At 44.3% G+C, this 16,338-nt stretch overlaps 1 long non-coding RNA gene across 2 annotated transcripts in view; it reads left to right on the forward strand.

The window, feature by feature from the left end:
- Positions 1 to 15,924, forward strand: part of LOC106559307 — a 32,383-nt gene extending 16,459 nt beyond the window's left edge. Inside the window, exons 3-5 of one of the 2 annotated variants that reach the window (XR_005364646.1) lie at positions 12,467 to 12,629; positions 12,949 to 13,020; positions 13,225 to 15,924. This is a non-coding gene — a long non-coding RNA (uncharacterized LOC106559307). Of the gene's footprint in view, positions 1 to 12,466; positions 13,021 to 13,224 lie in introns of both variants that reach the window. The other variant, XR_005364645.1, reaches the window with a different exon arrangement.
- The last annotated feature ends 414 nt before the right edge of the window (positions 15,925 to 16,338 follow it).

Genomic DNA, 16,338 nt, shown 5'->3' on the forward strand with positions numbered 1-16,338 from the left:
CCTTTGTCAATGTTACAGCTAGAAAGCACAATCTATGAAACAGAAAGTGCGTCCTCACCATACACGCCCACCTTGTGGGACTTCCCAGCCTCCAGAACTATGAGAAATGATTGTCTGCTGTCTATAAGCCACTCTGTCTACGGTGTTTTGTTATAGCAGCACATATAGACTGAGGCAGTGAAGGTGTAGTGGTATTGCATTGTGCCTTTAATTTGCATCTTTGGGGAACAGTGAAATTGTGCACTATTTTCATACATTTATTGGCTGCTTGGATATCTTCTTTTGGGCAATGTCTGTTTAAATATTTTGCTCATTCTTCCATTGTGTTGTCTTCCTTTTTTCTTATTAATTGTGAAAGTTCTTTATTCTGAAAATGAGTCTGAGTACTGTATATTGTAAATATCTTTTCTCACTTGCCTTTTCACTGTCTTAATGATGTCTTTTGATGAATAGAAGTTTTAAAATTTTAATCTAGTCGAGTTTACTGGGTTTTATTTTTAAATATTGATTTATTTATTTGCAAGAGCAAGAGAACTGGGAGGAGGGGCAGAGGGAAAGGGAGAGAAAGTTTTAAGCAGATTCCCTGCTGAGCGTGGAGCCCGTGCAAAGCAGGGCTCAATCTTACAACCCTGAGATCATGACCTGGGCTGAAACCAAGATTTGGATGCTTAACCAACTGTGCTACCCAGGTGACCCAATTTACTGTTTTATTTTAGTGTCCTATTCAAGAATCTGCCATCCTCTAAGGTGATGACGACTTTTTGTTTTATTCTATTTACTAGTTTTTCTTTTACACTCAGATTTATAAGGAATCTGAATAAATAAATCTGAATACATTTCTATGTATTATATGAAGTAGGGATTTGAAATTCACCTTTTTTCCATACAAATAGCCAAAAATGAATTCGATTGTGAATTTGGTCTAGTCCAAATACTACCTACCTTCTGAAATATTCCCAAAGAATCCTAATTATAAATAACTATTTTAAATTAATGCGATAAATATTTTTGGCACATCTAGTGTTTACTAGTCTCGCTAGGTTGCTAAAGGGACGCCTCTCTGAGAGCAGACACTTGAACTCGGACCTGAATGAAATGACACCAGCCGTGAGCAGAGTTGGGGAAGGAAATTTCAGGAAGAGGAAAGGAGCAAGAATATGCGAGCTTGATAGTCAAAGAAACTACAAGAAGGCCAGTACAACCAAAGGATGATGTCTAAGAGGATGTGAAGCACAGATGATTCTTTCAAATGGGAAATTAAAGGAAGGACAACCGGACTGGTGTCACCACAAGATGACAAAGCCATGCAAAGTTTGGAAGGGAACTGTTTTTCAACCTGGAATTCTTTCCATTAAGAGTGAGGGCAGAATGAAGACATTTCAGACTTACAAGAATCCAGAAACCTTATCTACGAAGCAACTCTCCTTAGGGTTTTTACATGGTGGTCTACTCCAGTGGGGTGAGGGCAAGAAGAGGTAGGAGCCTAACCAGGAGGATAGTGAAGCCAGTGCCCCTGTGAGAGCAGGGCATCTCTCCTGGACAACAGGTGGCTCGGCATGGAGCAGGTTTGGAAGAGGTTTTGAGTATTTTTAGCTTTTACCTGTGCTCCTTCTAATCCATTTTCCACAAGTAAACTTGGTAAAATTTTATTTTATTTTTTTCAAAGACCTTGTTTATTTATTCATGAGAGACACACAGAGAAAGGCAGAGACACAGGCAGAGGGAGAAGCAGGCTCGTGGAGGGGCTGGAGTTGGGGCTCAATCCCAGGACCCTGGGACTATGCCCTGAGCCAAAGGCAAACACTCAACCACTGAGCCAGCCAGGTGCCCCTCAGTAAAATTTTAGATTACCTCCCTTCTCAGTTTAAAAGCCTTAAATGGCTCCCTGTAAGTTTCAGAATAAAATCCAACTTTCAGTGTGATATAAAAGGCCCTTTGTTAGTGACCTCTGACCATCTGTCACCACTCTGGATGGCCACTCATACCCTCTCCTCCAATCACTGATCTTTTAACAGACTTCTTAAAGCTCCCTGCCACCATGAAGCCTTTGTAGCTGCTGCTGCTGCTCTCTCTCTCTCTCTCTCTAGAAGCAAGCCCCTTTTCCCTGCCTTTCTCTGGAAGATTTCTTCCTTGTCTTGCAAACTTCATCTTCTTGGGGGAAAACTCATGCTCTCCTATCCATCATTGGCTTCAGTGCCCTTGGTTTTACCCCATGATTTCTTATGCTTCTCACCTCTAGTATCACTCTGTCTCCTTGCATTTTCTTATTTATCTGTTCTCCTCCTAGATTCTAATCTTGAGGGTAGGGAATGCACTTTAAAAAAAAAAAGATTTGTTATTTATTCATGAAAGACAGAGACAGAGAGAGAGAAAGAGACAGAGAGAGAGAGAGGCAGAGACACAGGCAGAGGGAGAAGCAGGCTCCATGCAAGGAGCCTGATGTGGGACTTGATCCCAGGACTCCAGGGTCACGCCCTGGGCTGAAGGCAAGTGCTAAACCGCTGAGCCACCCAGGGATTCCCCACTTTTTTAAATGTAGGTTTCATACCCAGCATGGAGCCCAATGCAGGGCTTGAACTCATGATGCTGACAGCAAGACCTGAGCTGAGATCAAGAGTCAGACACTTCACCAGCTGAGTCACTCAGGTGCCCTGGAACTGATTGAAGTTGTTGAAGTTTCTATGATGGCTTCTCTGTGGTCAGACTTGGGTAAAATCTCAGCTACATCATTTACTATGTTATCTTGGGAACTCTGAGTCTCAATTTCCTCACTTGCAAAGTGATGAGGTATTTTTATCTGCAGCACTTGGCACACAGAAAGTGCTCCGTAAGTTGTGTGGAATGAATCCATGCAGATGTGCACAGTTCCCAGGGTAAGAGCCTCTCAGCAGGGGAGTAAGGATGACTCACTTCATGATTGATTCCTCCCCTCCCCTCCCAAGAAGGAGTGCTCGGCTTCCTCTCAAGGACCGTTATGCCTTGAGGGTGGTGGGGGAAAATCTGAAAAATGCAGGCTCTTTTCTTTTTCATGCTTATCCATGTGTTCACCTAAGGCATTCAGGATATCTCAGAAGGTAAGAATTTCCCAAACATATCATTGTCTGATCATTCTTACAAAACTATCTAACCATGATGTTACTTTATGACCCAAATTTTCTTAGGTGTAGATGTGGTAGTTATAGACTGTCTGGAGGAGGCAAAGGGATCATGTACCCATTCTGCAGATGGAAAACCTTGTAATCTTCTCTAAACTCCTCTGAGCCCAAGAACTCACATAACTTGTCAAAAGTCTGCCCAAAAGAGGTCTTCAGCAGCCCCAACAGGTGTTTCCTCTCCCCCAGTTAAACGAATATTCTTTTTTTGTTCTTATGGTGGAGGCAGCATCCCCATGGGGCTGCTCTACTGTAACTGAGTTTCTAGAAGCAAGAGAGTTGATCCTTCTCAATGTGTTTACAAGACCTGGAGCAGAGTCACAGAATGGATTGTGAACTGGTACACGAAGGTTCACAGCAGCCTTATTCATAATAGCCAAAAAGCAAAAACAACCCAAATGTCCATCAACTGATAAATGGTTACATAGAATATGGTATATCCTTACAATGGAAATATTAATTAGCAGAAAAAAGAATGAAGTACTGACACATGCTACAACCTGGATGAATCTTGACATTACACTCAGTGATAAAAGCCAGACACAAAAGACCACATACTATATGATTCCACGTATATGAAATGTCCAGAGTAGGCCAATTTATAGGGATCAAAGCAGGTTAGTGGTTGCTTAGGGCTGGGGGTGGTGGCTGGGGAGTAATGCAGAGTGGCCACTAATGGGTGTAGGGTTTCTTTTTGGGATGATGAAAACATTGTAAAATTGATTGTACTGTTGGTTGCACAACTCTGTGAATATATCAAAACCCATTGATTTTACACTTGAGATGTGTGAATCAGAGCTCAATAAAGGTGTTAGAAAGAAATAGATCTAGGGGAAGTTGGGGTGGGGAGAAAAAAGAGACTGGATTGTGTTCTCTCACATATCTCCTACTATAAGCATTCATTCTGCAGGAGAAAGAATCAAGATCCTAACAGTGGGTTAGGATTTCTGACCACCAGGCCTTCCTCTCCCCACTCAGTAGAAAGAAGTCAGTTATCACAGTGGGTTCTAGCTGGGTCATCTTTCAGGTTAACTTTTTAAACTATTGCTAACTTTTGCTTTTCTCTTTCCCTTCTTTCTGCCTTTTTCTCCTTCTCAGGACCCAGTTGTCCCACAGGTAGACAGAACTTGGACCACAAAACTGGGGCAACCAATCTGTCTAAAAAGTGTGTTGAGTACAACACTGATCTGAGGTACAGAGCCCTGAGATTGAGGTTAGCTTTCAGGTTTCTCTGTGCAGGAAGCTATAAGTATAGTCCTTTCCTGGAGAAAGCTCGTGGTCAAGTAGGGAGATTCGCCAATTCGCATCAAGAAAGAGCTCAGGATGCTGGTGTTTCTGCTTTTTCTTCTCCATGAGGGATTGAACGTGAGGCTGGCCAATGAGGGTCATCTCCATGAGGGATGTCAGCTTAACAGGAGGCACAGCACCAACCTTTACATGTATGCCACCAAATTTTGTTCAACATGTAACATTTGCTTTTCTTACACATGGTTATTTATGCCATTCTCTGTCAAACTGAACATTGATCCTATTTCTCAAAGTAATGTAGGTCCAGCTTACTTTAAGAGCAAGGAGGCATTGGGCAAAGTCACACTCAAGCCATTGCTGAGAAAGCAAGAGTGATTGCTGGAGTATTCCAGGACTTGCTTTGATTACTTGAGATGTGATCAGGGCAGGGATAGCTGGACTCACACAATGGCTTAGGTAAACCAAGGAGTAAAGGGTTAACTGTCAGGGGGTTTGGACAGAAAACTCTGTTACCCTATAATTGTGATTGTGTTATAATAATTGCTGGCTTGTTTCTTGTTGCTCTGAATCTTTGATTCCTTCAAGCATGCCACCAAAAATTCTAGTATCTGGAGATGCTGAGAGCCACTGGATTATCTACTTATTCCCTAAAGTCCCCTCTGATTGAGATTGCCAGATAAAATACAGAACACCTGTTTAAATTTGAATTTCAGATAAACGGCAAGTTATTTTTCAGTGTAAATGTGGTGTCCCATGAAATACATGTTTGTCTGAAATTAAGTTTAATTGGGAGTCTTCCATTTTTATTTGCTTCGTCTGGCACCCCTCCCTGGGATTCCCTTTGCAGAGAGAATAAATGCAGCCCCATCAGGGCTAATGTTTTGTACTGTGTGCCATCTAGTGGCCACACCAACGGGGGGAAAAAAACCAGGAAATCACTTGAAAACAGCTATGCGAGAACACCGTAAAGAAACAACTCTGCTTTCATTTGTAAGATTCTTGAAATTTTTCTTTCTTTTTCCTTTCTTCCTTTCTTTTTCCTTCCTTTCTTCCTTTCTTTCTTTCGATGTAGTGCCTGTGACCAAATCAACAGCTTAAAGTGTCCAGCAAATATCTGAAATTCCTTGTAAGTCATCCAGTGTTTAAAGGGCAACACTCACCCACCTGAGGCCTTGGGCTCCCCCATTAACACATAAATGAGAACGTGCAGCCTTGTCCTTGATCTATTGGGGCTTCCAGCGCTCCTAGTAATTGTTTTACAATAAGCACGTGGCTGCCAGCAATATCTAGTAAGACATAAGTCAGGCTGGTGCAATTTTACTAAACCCAACTGGGCCCATACGGAGACACAGAGAAACAAGTATTTCCTGTTTACTGTTTACCAGGGGTATGGGGTTAGGTGCCAAAGGGAACCGGTACCATCCAATGAGCCACTGGCTGCACGCTGGAATCACTCGGGGTGTTTTTAAAAATACCAATGCCTGTGCCTTACCCCTTTCTCGTGCCCCCTTTCCCCTTCCTCCTTCTCTTTTTCTCCTTCTCGTTCTATTGAATCTTGTGTTATGTATCCCATGGCATTACTTTTAAGTAGTACATTTACAGTGCTGAAGACTTAGTAAGAGATGGACTTTGAAATCAGATTTCATTTTAAAGCTTGGGATATTTTAAGGATGGGATCTCTCATCCTCAGTATATCCGCAGAGGCCTGATTTGTTTTACAGAGAAGGTACAAATGCACAGGAGCTTCTCTGTCTCTAATTTTGTGTCTGGCTATGTGGTCTTTGTGTCTGGCTTCTTTTACGTAGCATCATATTACCAAGGTCTACAGGCCCCATAGCAAGGATCATTTTTTTTTTTTGAGGGGTACTGGTCAGGTTCTTTGCAGAATGTCCCTCAGTTGGAGTTTGTCTGTTTTTGTGTTTCTTTTGGTTAAACTGGGGCTATGGGTTACAGGGGGATGGCCACAGCGATAAGTAAAGACATCGTTTTTAAACTGCTGTGAGAAGCCCTAAGACTAAGAAGTGAAACCAAGTCTGCCTGGATTACTCAGGAAAAAAACAAAACAAAACAAAACACCACCACAGAGAGACTTTACTTTTGAGACTTTCAAGTGCTAAAAGTGGTATATGGAAGGATCGCCTGGCCTTTTACCCAAAGAGAGTTGTATGTCCCCTATCCCCAGAGTGGTGAAGAAAGCCTTTATCTGACATGTAAACACAACTTGACATTTGTTCTTTCTCTCCCCCTGGCTCTATGGTGTGATCTTGGGTGATTCAAGCCCTCTCTCTTGGTGCCATAGAATAGGAAGTTGGAACCAGTCACCTCCAAGGTTTCTTTTTTTTTTTAATTTTTTTTTTTTTTTTATGATAGTCATACAGAGAGAGAGAGAGAGGCAGAGACATAGGCAGAGGGAGAAGCAGGCTCCATGCACCGGGAGCCCGACGTGGGATTCGATCCCGGGTCTCCAGGATCGCGCCCTGGGCCAAAGGCAGGCACCAAACCGCTGCGCCACCCAGGGATCCCACCTCCAAGGTTTCTTCCTGCTACAACAAGTTATGTTCTAAGAGATGATCCTTAGTCTCTACAACATCCAGCACATTCCAGAGTTTGGCTCCCTTTTCTTCCATATTAGTCTCAGGTGGTTGGATTCACACGACATATGTTCCCTACCCCCCAGAGAATATGCCCGCCCAACCCCATTTTTAAAGCCTTCTCTGCAGACAAACACACAAAGAAAACAAAACCTAGAAGTTTGCTATGAGGATCTCCACTCGGAGGAATCCGGTGAGCACTCCAGAACGGCAGTGCCCGGAGCAGGACCCCTGTCCTGGCTGTCCCTGCTCCCCTGCTGACACAGCACAAGGGCCAGAGTGATGAGGGTCACAGGCAGATCCACACGCCACACGATGTTAGAGACTCTTTCACCCCAAGGGGCTGTTTTGGTTCAGCAGCTCCTATGGCTTGAATAAGTTAATCACTGATAACAGGAGATTAATTTATAACTGGATAGCAGACAAGATAGTTCAGGCTTCGGTGGGGTGGCACTGAACTGTGGCATGGGGCATTGCTCAGAAGACGCCTGGTCTGCACCTTGGTGCAGAGGCTGAGAACCTCAGATCCACACCAGTTCCTAGAGGCTGCCTGGACAAAAAAAGAGAGGGAAACTGTGCCAAGGACTCTCCTCTCTGTAGCATACTCACTGGTCTTAGAAATCCTGTCCAGACACATTTGAGCTTATTGGAAAAGTCCAGTTAGAAGGGAATATTAGCCTGCCAATGCAGCCCAGCCCCGTTGGCTAAACTGTATGGGAGGGGAGGGCAGGAGGGGACAAGTAAGGAGACAGGAGGCAATGGAAAGATGTGGAAGGAGAGCTGGGAGTCTGGAGTGGGCTGTGTGGTAAGAGATGGTTCCTACAGCCTGAAACACCTAGCTCATTGACTGCTCCCACTCCACTTAAAGTGAAGGCAGGTCTTTGAGGATCTACCCTCCCATCCCACATGCATCCCCTCTGTCACTCCCAACATGACCATCCCATTCTGGGCCCCAAAAAGATAGAAATGAGGGCAGCCCTGGTGGCTCAGCGGTTTAGCGCCACCTTCAGCCCAGGGTGTGATCCTGGAGACCCGGGATGGAGTCCCATGTCGGGCTCCCTGCCTGTGTCTCTGCCTCTCTCTGTGTGTGTCTCTCATGAATAAATAAATAAAATCTTTAAAAAAAAAGATAGAAATGAATTCCTGGGTCCCGAACGTCATACTCCAGACATTGCTTTTGTATCAAGTATAAGGACACTTTCTTGCAACATGGGACGCGCACAGCTATAGATGTTATCTGCAGATGCTGCTGTTTTGCCAGCTTTAGGAGGCTTGTATTTCTAGCCAGGACAGTTTGGAATTCTGAAGTCAAGTCTATTTATCAAGGAAACCCCTGGCAATACGGCCTTGATGGCACAGGGTTCAGAAGGCTATTTCATGAGGCTATATATAGTCTTACTAGAGAAAGAAGATAAGAAAAAGCAAGACGGTAAATGGAACCAAAAATAAGAAAGAGGCCAGATTAAAAGTGGGGATGCTGAAATGCGGACTTCCCACCCAAAGTGTTCTGGGAGTCCAGCTGAAATGTGGGTGATTTATGTGTGATTGCCCACCAGGAGCCCAGTCCTTGTCATTTTGACTCAATCTCCCTGCCCTTCCCTGAGAAGTACAGCCCTTGCAGTATCCCATTTCTGTTTTTGTTCATGTGGTTCCTTCAACCCAGAATGCCCTTCTCTCCTTTCTTCACATAGCTCATATTTGCTGGCTGAGGCATCACTTCCAACAGAAAACCTCCCATGAACCCTCAGGTTAGACCCTGGGCTCCTTCTCTCTGGTGTTTAGGTTCCTTATATATATATCGCAGCAATGTCTATGGGTTCCCAATCCTGATAGGCAATTCAGCATTGCCTGGAGGACCTTGTCAAAAATACAAATCCTAGATGCCCGAATCTCTTGGAGCAGGGCTTGAGAAGATGTGTTTTATTAGCCTTCACATGTGTTTTGGATGCCAGGCCAGGATTGTGTATCTCTTGTTTAGTCTGTGTCCCCTGGGCCTGGGCATAGGGGTTAGGTCATGGAGACCCATGTCACTGTGCCCAAACCCCCCCTAGGCAGAAAAGGATGCAGAAGTGCAAGACCCATGCCCTTTAGTTCATACTGTTTCCATCCACTCATAGCTCCTGCCTTGTGTCCCAGACACGGTCTTAGGGATATAAGACAAAACCGACCACGGTCTACCCTCACACCGCTTACAGACTAGTTGGGAGGCAGAGGCAAATCACATCACCCACACACGTGTTATTGCAAAGTGCAATGTGAATGTTAGAAAGGAAAAGTGAAGCTGCTCAGAAACCCTGCAACAGGCACTCTGGCATAGGCTGGGAGGCCAGAGAAGGCCAGACTGGACTTTAAATGAGTTTAAAGGACACAGAGAAGCAGGGAATAGTCTCTTACTGGATTGTCTTAGAACCATGCTCTTTTGGACGCCAGCTGAGAGGCATTGAGGGAATAAGCCCCTCCAGACACCAACATAGTCTCCAATAGGAACTTCTCCTTACCCCTACCCCACGACCCAGCTTTCACTTCTACTTTTCTGCTATCCACTCTTGCTATGAGCCTTTGGGAGATCATGTATTTATAAGTAGAAGAAAGACCTGTTTCTTTATACTGGGGGCTGCCTACTAGCATGTACAGTGCCCTTGCTGAATTATAAACGTACATGCGCCTCACTTTGACATAATTTTGCACTGGGCACCAGGCTCGACTGGTGATGTACAGGCTGGACTTAAGTCACTTTCCCTCCCCCTCATCAGTGGAGCACTCTTGTGCAGTGAACAACTTGGACAACCTTCTGTGGTGGCCCTGCTGCAATCTCAAGCAGAACGTTCTGACTTCTTGGCTCTCCCTTATAGCTGGAAGATTCCTTTATCCTAGAAGGAGATAATTACATCTTCTATGGGCATAAATCTGTTTGGACATTTAGAGAGGAATTTATATGTATTTTCTGGAGGGCTGGGTGTTTTTCTTATCTAAATTGAAAAGAGGATTCTTTTAAATATGATCCAAGAGAGTTCTTTCATATGGTAATCATGCACACTCTGGCTGATAAGCCCTAGACTTGGCATAAGGTTCAAAGCAGAAATTGTGTTCAGATGAGACACAGGGATGCTTTTTGATCTGATTTGCTTTTAGCTGCTGACATTGGGCTAATTTTGGCTTCTGAGTGGCAGGGGGCCTCAGAAACCTGGGAAAAAAAGATCTTTTTAAAGCAAGTCCGAACTACCTAGAATGGGTGGAAGGGTCCTTGTTACCTTTGGGAGCTAGGAAAAGCAGCATTTTCAGGTGGAAGAAAACTCTCATCACACGCTAGAGACAGAGGATTTGAGCTGGAGTGGCCCTTGAGAAGCACTTTTGCCAATGGGGAAACTGAGGCTTAGAGAAGGTGGACTGGCAGTGAGTGGCGGAGCCAGGTTGACACCTGACAGGTACTTTCTTCTGCGCCCAAACCTTGCTGGTGGCTAACCGTGTCCAGTATGAAGATGGTATAAGCAAACTGGGTGGCTGTGTGTATGGGGAAGGCAAGAAGTGGGTGTGTAGGGTTAAAACACGGAATCTGGCCGAGGCCAGCATGGCTCCTCCTCTTTCAGATATGGGAAGCTGTTCTTCCTATTTACGAGGGTTAGAGATAAGCATCATGCACAGGAGAGGACACTGGGAATGGAAGTAAGGGAGGATGGAAGCCCATCTGACAGACACCATAGAATGCACAGTGAACCACATGCCACATGGCTGCTTCATAAGTGATGGAGGTAATCGGTTTGGGGTACGGGAGGGTTGGGTGTCAAAGGGGCATCCTACTTTGGATACTGTATCTTTCTAGGTCGTTCTTGGTGAAACGCTTTCAGTTGTGAGGATAAGATGAGCTAATGAGTGCTCAGCAAATAAATGACAGCATCTCTCAATAGAGAGCCTGCTAAGAAAAGGGGTGAAGGAAAAGAACCTTCTCCTTTTATCCCCACAGCAATGCTTTCATGAGGTGTGATCCTCCCCAACTCACAGATGAGGAAACAGGAGACGTTTCCTGCCCAGGGTCAGACAGGTTGGCAGCCACGAAGCTGGGCTCTTCTGGTGGTGTGCTATCCTCCAAGCCATGCCGGCTTCTCCGAGACTCAACAGAAGTTCCGCAGCTCCAGCTGACAGTTCCTTTCCTTGCCTCCCGGCCCTGCCTTCCCTTCCCAGAGGACACGGAGCAGACACGATCCCCAAATTCAAGTGTGTTTGAGTAGGGGCATGGTGCTTTGTGCACGAGCCCTGACTTTGGCAGACAAATGTGTTGGCAGCTCAAGCATTTGAGAATGCTGGAAATGGGGGTCCCTTTTCCAAAGATGAAAGATCAGGAGACATTGTGGGACATACCCAGGCTTGGTTTTACCCCAACTTGTTTTCCGAAGGCCCAGGCTCCACTGGCACGCCAGGGCCCTGTTCTGATTCAAACTTAGGAGGTGGGCACAGACATCTCCAGCTGAGGCTGCTCCTGCTTGGCTCCTGAGGGGTCCGGGCTGCCTTTCCTTCTCTTGTCTCCTAGTTACTGCGCTTCTGGGGATAAGGAAGGGGCAGCTCCAAACAAAGCCCTTGTTTTGTGGGCTTTTCATTTCTTTTGTGAAACTCTCCTACTGATTAGGCAACTGTGAGTTTTTCATCAGTATCCACTTCTCTAGTGAGTTTCACCAAGCTCTAACTCTAAAAAACAAAATTCAACATTTCCGTGCCCTGTGAAGGATGTGGGTAAACATGGAGAGAGAAATCAAAAAGGTGAGCATTTCTGACCCCCTGAGCATTTCTGTAGGAGTCCTGACCAGGCCGGGAGAAGAGACTTAAGTTTTGCTCCTCTTTCCCTTCCTGCTGTGTGATCCTGGGCAAGTTGATTAACCTCTCTGGGCCTCCATGCTTGCTAAGGCCTCTTTCAGCACACATATTTCGCTGTAATAGATATAGAAGGAAACGCTCAGAAATGTACTTCCTTTGTAGTGCTGAATTTTGCACATTCGCTGTGGCCAGTGATACCTGATGAATTTAGAATTTTTTTTTTTTTTTTTGGATGGAACAGGGACAGGTGTTAAAAACAAAGATTTGAGTTCTTTCCAACCGTGGCCCTAAGTCTGTGGGCTTGGGAGGCCAATCACGCTATAGAGTCATATGCATTTTACCTTATAAAAGTATATTCAGCTTGCAAAAAATAAAATCCTAGAGATAAAGTGGTATTTCCAAATTCCACTGAATTGTAGCCTCAGAACTAAGAGCCAGACCATGTGGTCCAAACTCCTCAGTTTATAGGTGTATGGAGGCCCAGGGTCTAGGAGGGAAGTACCCCAGGACTCCTGGAGAATTTGAGATGGACCTGGAGCCAGCTTGTATCCTCTCTGTACAAATAAGAGCCGACTTGAAGAGTATAAAGATTATAAAAATCATACTATTATCTCAAGATAATAATATATGTAAATACAGGCCCAAAGATTTTTTTATTTATATTTGCAGCTTAACACACATAAAAACCCTGCATGTCCTCAGACACCACTATGGACGTTCAAGATTTGCATTTCCTGAAGCCACCCTGTGAGCGACTCTGAAATAAATTAAAAAGAGTGGTCAAGCCTGAATGCACACTGAGGTTTTCGTGTGCTCAGCTCAGCAGATTCAGGTATGACCCCTACAGAGCTTGGACTCTGAACCGGCGCTAACATTCTCGACGCTCAATGACCATTTCACACAATGAATTCATCTGTGTAATTGTGCTCAGCTGCCCCAAGATTAACTCCATGTTTGCATGAAGATCAAAATGCTTACTTTAAAAAGTTTTGTGTTCTTCCATTTCTGTCTTATCTGGGGAGGTATTCGTGCTTGGAATTTCCTGGGCTTTTCTTTTTAAAATCTCTTGTAGGGACTAAGAATGTGAGAGTAGGGGGTGGGGTGCCTTACTGACCTTTTATTGTTTGTTTGTTTGTTTGTTTTTTAAGCAGTTGGCACCTGTTCTTCCCTGTGTGGATGTCCTCTTGTCAAATGTAACCCAGAACATTGGGACCTTAAAGTGGGTGAGGGCATCATCCTTGCTTGCCCCTTCCCCTAAATCCTATGTCAGTTAGAACGTGATCTAGAATTGTAGTACCACTTGGTGGTTGCAAGATCTGTTCTGGGCTCTTCCACGGCCTGCCGCTTCTGAGTGGGGCAGAGGCCAACGTCGGGGGCGCTGAAAGGGTGGTGGCATGATTCGAGTCAAAAGGACTTATTTTCTACAGGTTCACCTCATTTGCACTCTCTAGCTGCAGTTCTAGGAGAAATGCCGGATGGCACCTGCACTTTCACTCAGAATGGGGAGCGGCCGGGAAAGGGAGACGTTTGAATGGGGTGGGGTGTTTCCACTTAATCATTACCACTGCTGACATCAATGAAAACCTGCATGGGTACCTACAATGAGTGGAAAGGAGGCCAGGCTCTCGGTAAGTACTGTGATGAGGTAGGGGACAGACGGGATACAAAACCGAGCGTGGCTTGTATTGCAGCTTTGGCACACGGTTGGCTTTTGTGGTTGAAGGATGCAAACTGCCCTGCTGTTTCCAAACAGCATCGGGAGAGGAACGGTTGTGTTTTCCACCCAGGACATAGGCAGCCTTGAGAACAAGTATGTCCTTTCCAGAAATAGGAAGTCAACTCTTTACTTATGCAAGGTAATGCTATAAAAGGGCTTTATAAGTTGAGTTGCTGCTCCTGAGCTTTGGACTGACCCCGGGATTGGTCTCAAAAGGCTCCTTCCAGAGGAAGGAAGGTCCTGAAGCTCGCAGGTTGAGCACTGGTCAAACAACAATTTAAGTCAAGTAGAACCTCCCCCAACAAGCTGAATGAGCCCAGGTAAAACCCGCCTCAAGACAGCTTCTGGGCAAGATGATACTCTCTCCACTTCAGCCTGAACCAGCATCACAGCCTGGCTTCAAAATTCATTTTTGCAAAGTTAAAAAAAATAAAAGGTTTTTAAAATAAAATTCACTTTTAAATCCTCTATTACCTTAACCCCTTCCTTGTGTACCTTCAACTCTCTCTCTGAGCCCTTCACCTCATCACGGTCCTTTGGCAAAGCCACAATCTTGGTTAGATCTGACTCAGCTCACTTCACGCCTAACCCCATGTAGCTGAACCAGGTTGGAGACAAACATGCAATCGTGCTGGTGGCTCACACACTAAATTCACAACCTCAAACCCCAAGAGGCTCCTTAGTACTGCCAGGCAGTTATGCTATGTATCCCTGGTCAATATATATTGGCCTCTCCTATTCAATCAGTATCTGTTGAATGAATGGATTGAATAAATGAATTTTGTTTAGGGTCCTATTGGCATAATAGTTCTGCTTGCCCAAGTTTACAAGTGAATTTTATTTTAAAAAATTTATTTTTAAAATGAACACTGGCCTTGGGACTCCTATTCCAGTCTTAGCACTGCTGCTTACTAGCTGGGTGATCTAAAGCGAGTTATTTTTCCTCCCAGGGACTCAGCCTTTTCTAAAAAAAATGAGGTGGTTGGACCAAGAACACTAGCAAATGGAAAGTCTCTTTAGATGTAGGTCAAAGGAGTGCTATAGGGTCCCTACCTCCTGGTGAAGCTCAGAGATCCATAATTCTTCCTTGAGCCAAGCAAGCCCACAGCTGGGTATTAGTCAGAAGAGGAGTGGGGTCATTGGCATTTAAGGGACCTGAAGAGAAACACCTGCAGGAAGACTTTTTCTCTTCTTTTTGGTCTGATTATAGTGTCTGATCCTGCAGCCAGAAAGAGATTCCAAAGTAGGCAAACCTCTCATGCTAAAAGTCAACAGTGATTTTGGTTCTGAGCAAATTTAAGGTGGAGTATAGAGGAGAGGTGACATTGGACTGGGGTTCAGGTGCCTGGATTTTATCCCAATTCGGTCACTGATCATCAGCCCCTTCCTTCTGTCGGGCCTCTGTTTCCTGATCTGTATAATGAGTGAATTTAAGTTCACTAAGCTTTTCTCTGGCCTCCACCACTTTCCAACACTGGTGGTGTCTTTTTGCCCCTTTTAAATTTGCCTGGCCTGTTTCAGATCAGAACTGGCACAGCTGCAGCAAGTTTATGATGGTAACACCAAGGTCTTGAATAAGAGCAGGACTTTGGAATGGTAGGAGGAAAGGTTCCTACATTGATGGTAGGAACACCTGCCTTTGAGTGGAAAGCCAGCTGGGTGAGTGACCACAGACTCAGGAAACACCCGCTCCCTCAGCCCCAAGTTCTAGAGTAATGTACAGCCTGTCCTCCCAGAGTGGGGCAGAGTAGGCAGTTTGGGTGATACATGCACAAATCATTAAACATGAATCAAAACCTCTAGTGTGAAAATCATGTTCAATTATCTTTTGATCTTTCTGATTCCTTTAAGGGGTGTATTGTTGGGTTAAGACATCTTAATATTCAAATCTTTGCTAACCCTTCCTCCCTGGCAACATTCTCTTCTGACCCCCACTTTTTATTAAACAGATTCAAAATGGCTGAGGCTCAGAAAACTTTGCCAGTCTAGAATTTGGTAATGGTATTTTGCTAAATTGCATTTTTTTTGTGGATAATTAATGGAAAGGGATATTATGTTCCTATTTAGAGCAGTGAAAAATTTAAAATACATGCATTTAGGTTAAACCAGTTAATTTCTATAAAAATATTAAGTAATAATGTATAAGGTAATGCCCTTTATGACAACATAGAGCAGATGCTTCCTGGAGTTTAGAAACACTGGAGGGAGGCATTCCCCAATGTAAGATGAGGGGGGGGTTCCTCTGAACTTCACAATAGTGCTTCATTTAGATTTAGTAGGTAACTCAGCTTCAGGTCTCTCTATCTCTCTTTTTAAAGTAGGCACCATACCCAGCATGGAGCCCAACGCAGGGCTTGAACTTACAACCCTGAGATCAAGACCGAACTGAGATCGAGTCGGATGCTTAACCCACTGAGCCAGCCAGGAGCTCCTCTTTTTTTAAATAAATAAATAAAAATAAATAAATAAAAATAAATAAATGATTACCTTTTCCTGATCACTACTGTATAAAACTTGGAAATATAGAAAAACATGTGGAACAAAAGGAGAAAATATAGAAAAACATACAGAATGAAAATCCATGCATTGTCTCTCAAGTCACCACTCCTAATGCACTGGTAAGTTTTTCTTCCTTGGTGCACCAATGCAGCTGTTACTACCATGTATGTATTTTATTTCTGTAGCCAATTGTATTTCCCTAGTGTTACAGTACATGTGTGTCCCAATATCCTTCTAAACTTTATACATTACTTATTAATATTTTATTTATTCATGAGAGAGAGAGAGAGAGCGGGAGAAGCAGGCTCCATGCAGGGAACCCGAT

Source organism: Canis lupus, chromosome 9 (assembly GCF_011100685.1).
Source record: "Canis lupus familiaris isolate Mischka breed German Shepherd chromosome 9, alternate assembly UU_Cfam_GSD_1.0, whole genome shotgun sequence".
In the NCBI taxonomy this organism is placed as follows: domain Eukaryota; kingdom Metazoa; phylum Chordata; class Mammalia; order Carnivora; family Canidae; genus Canis; species Canis lupus.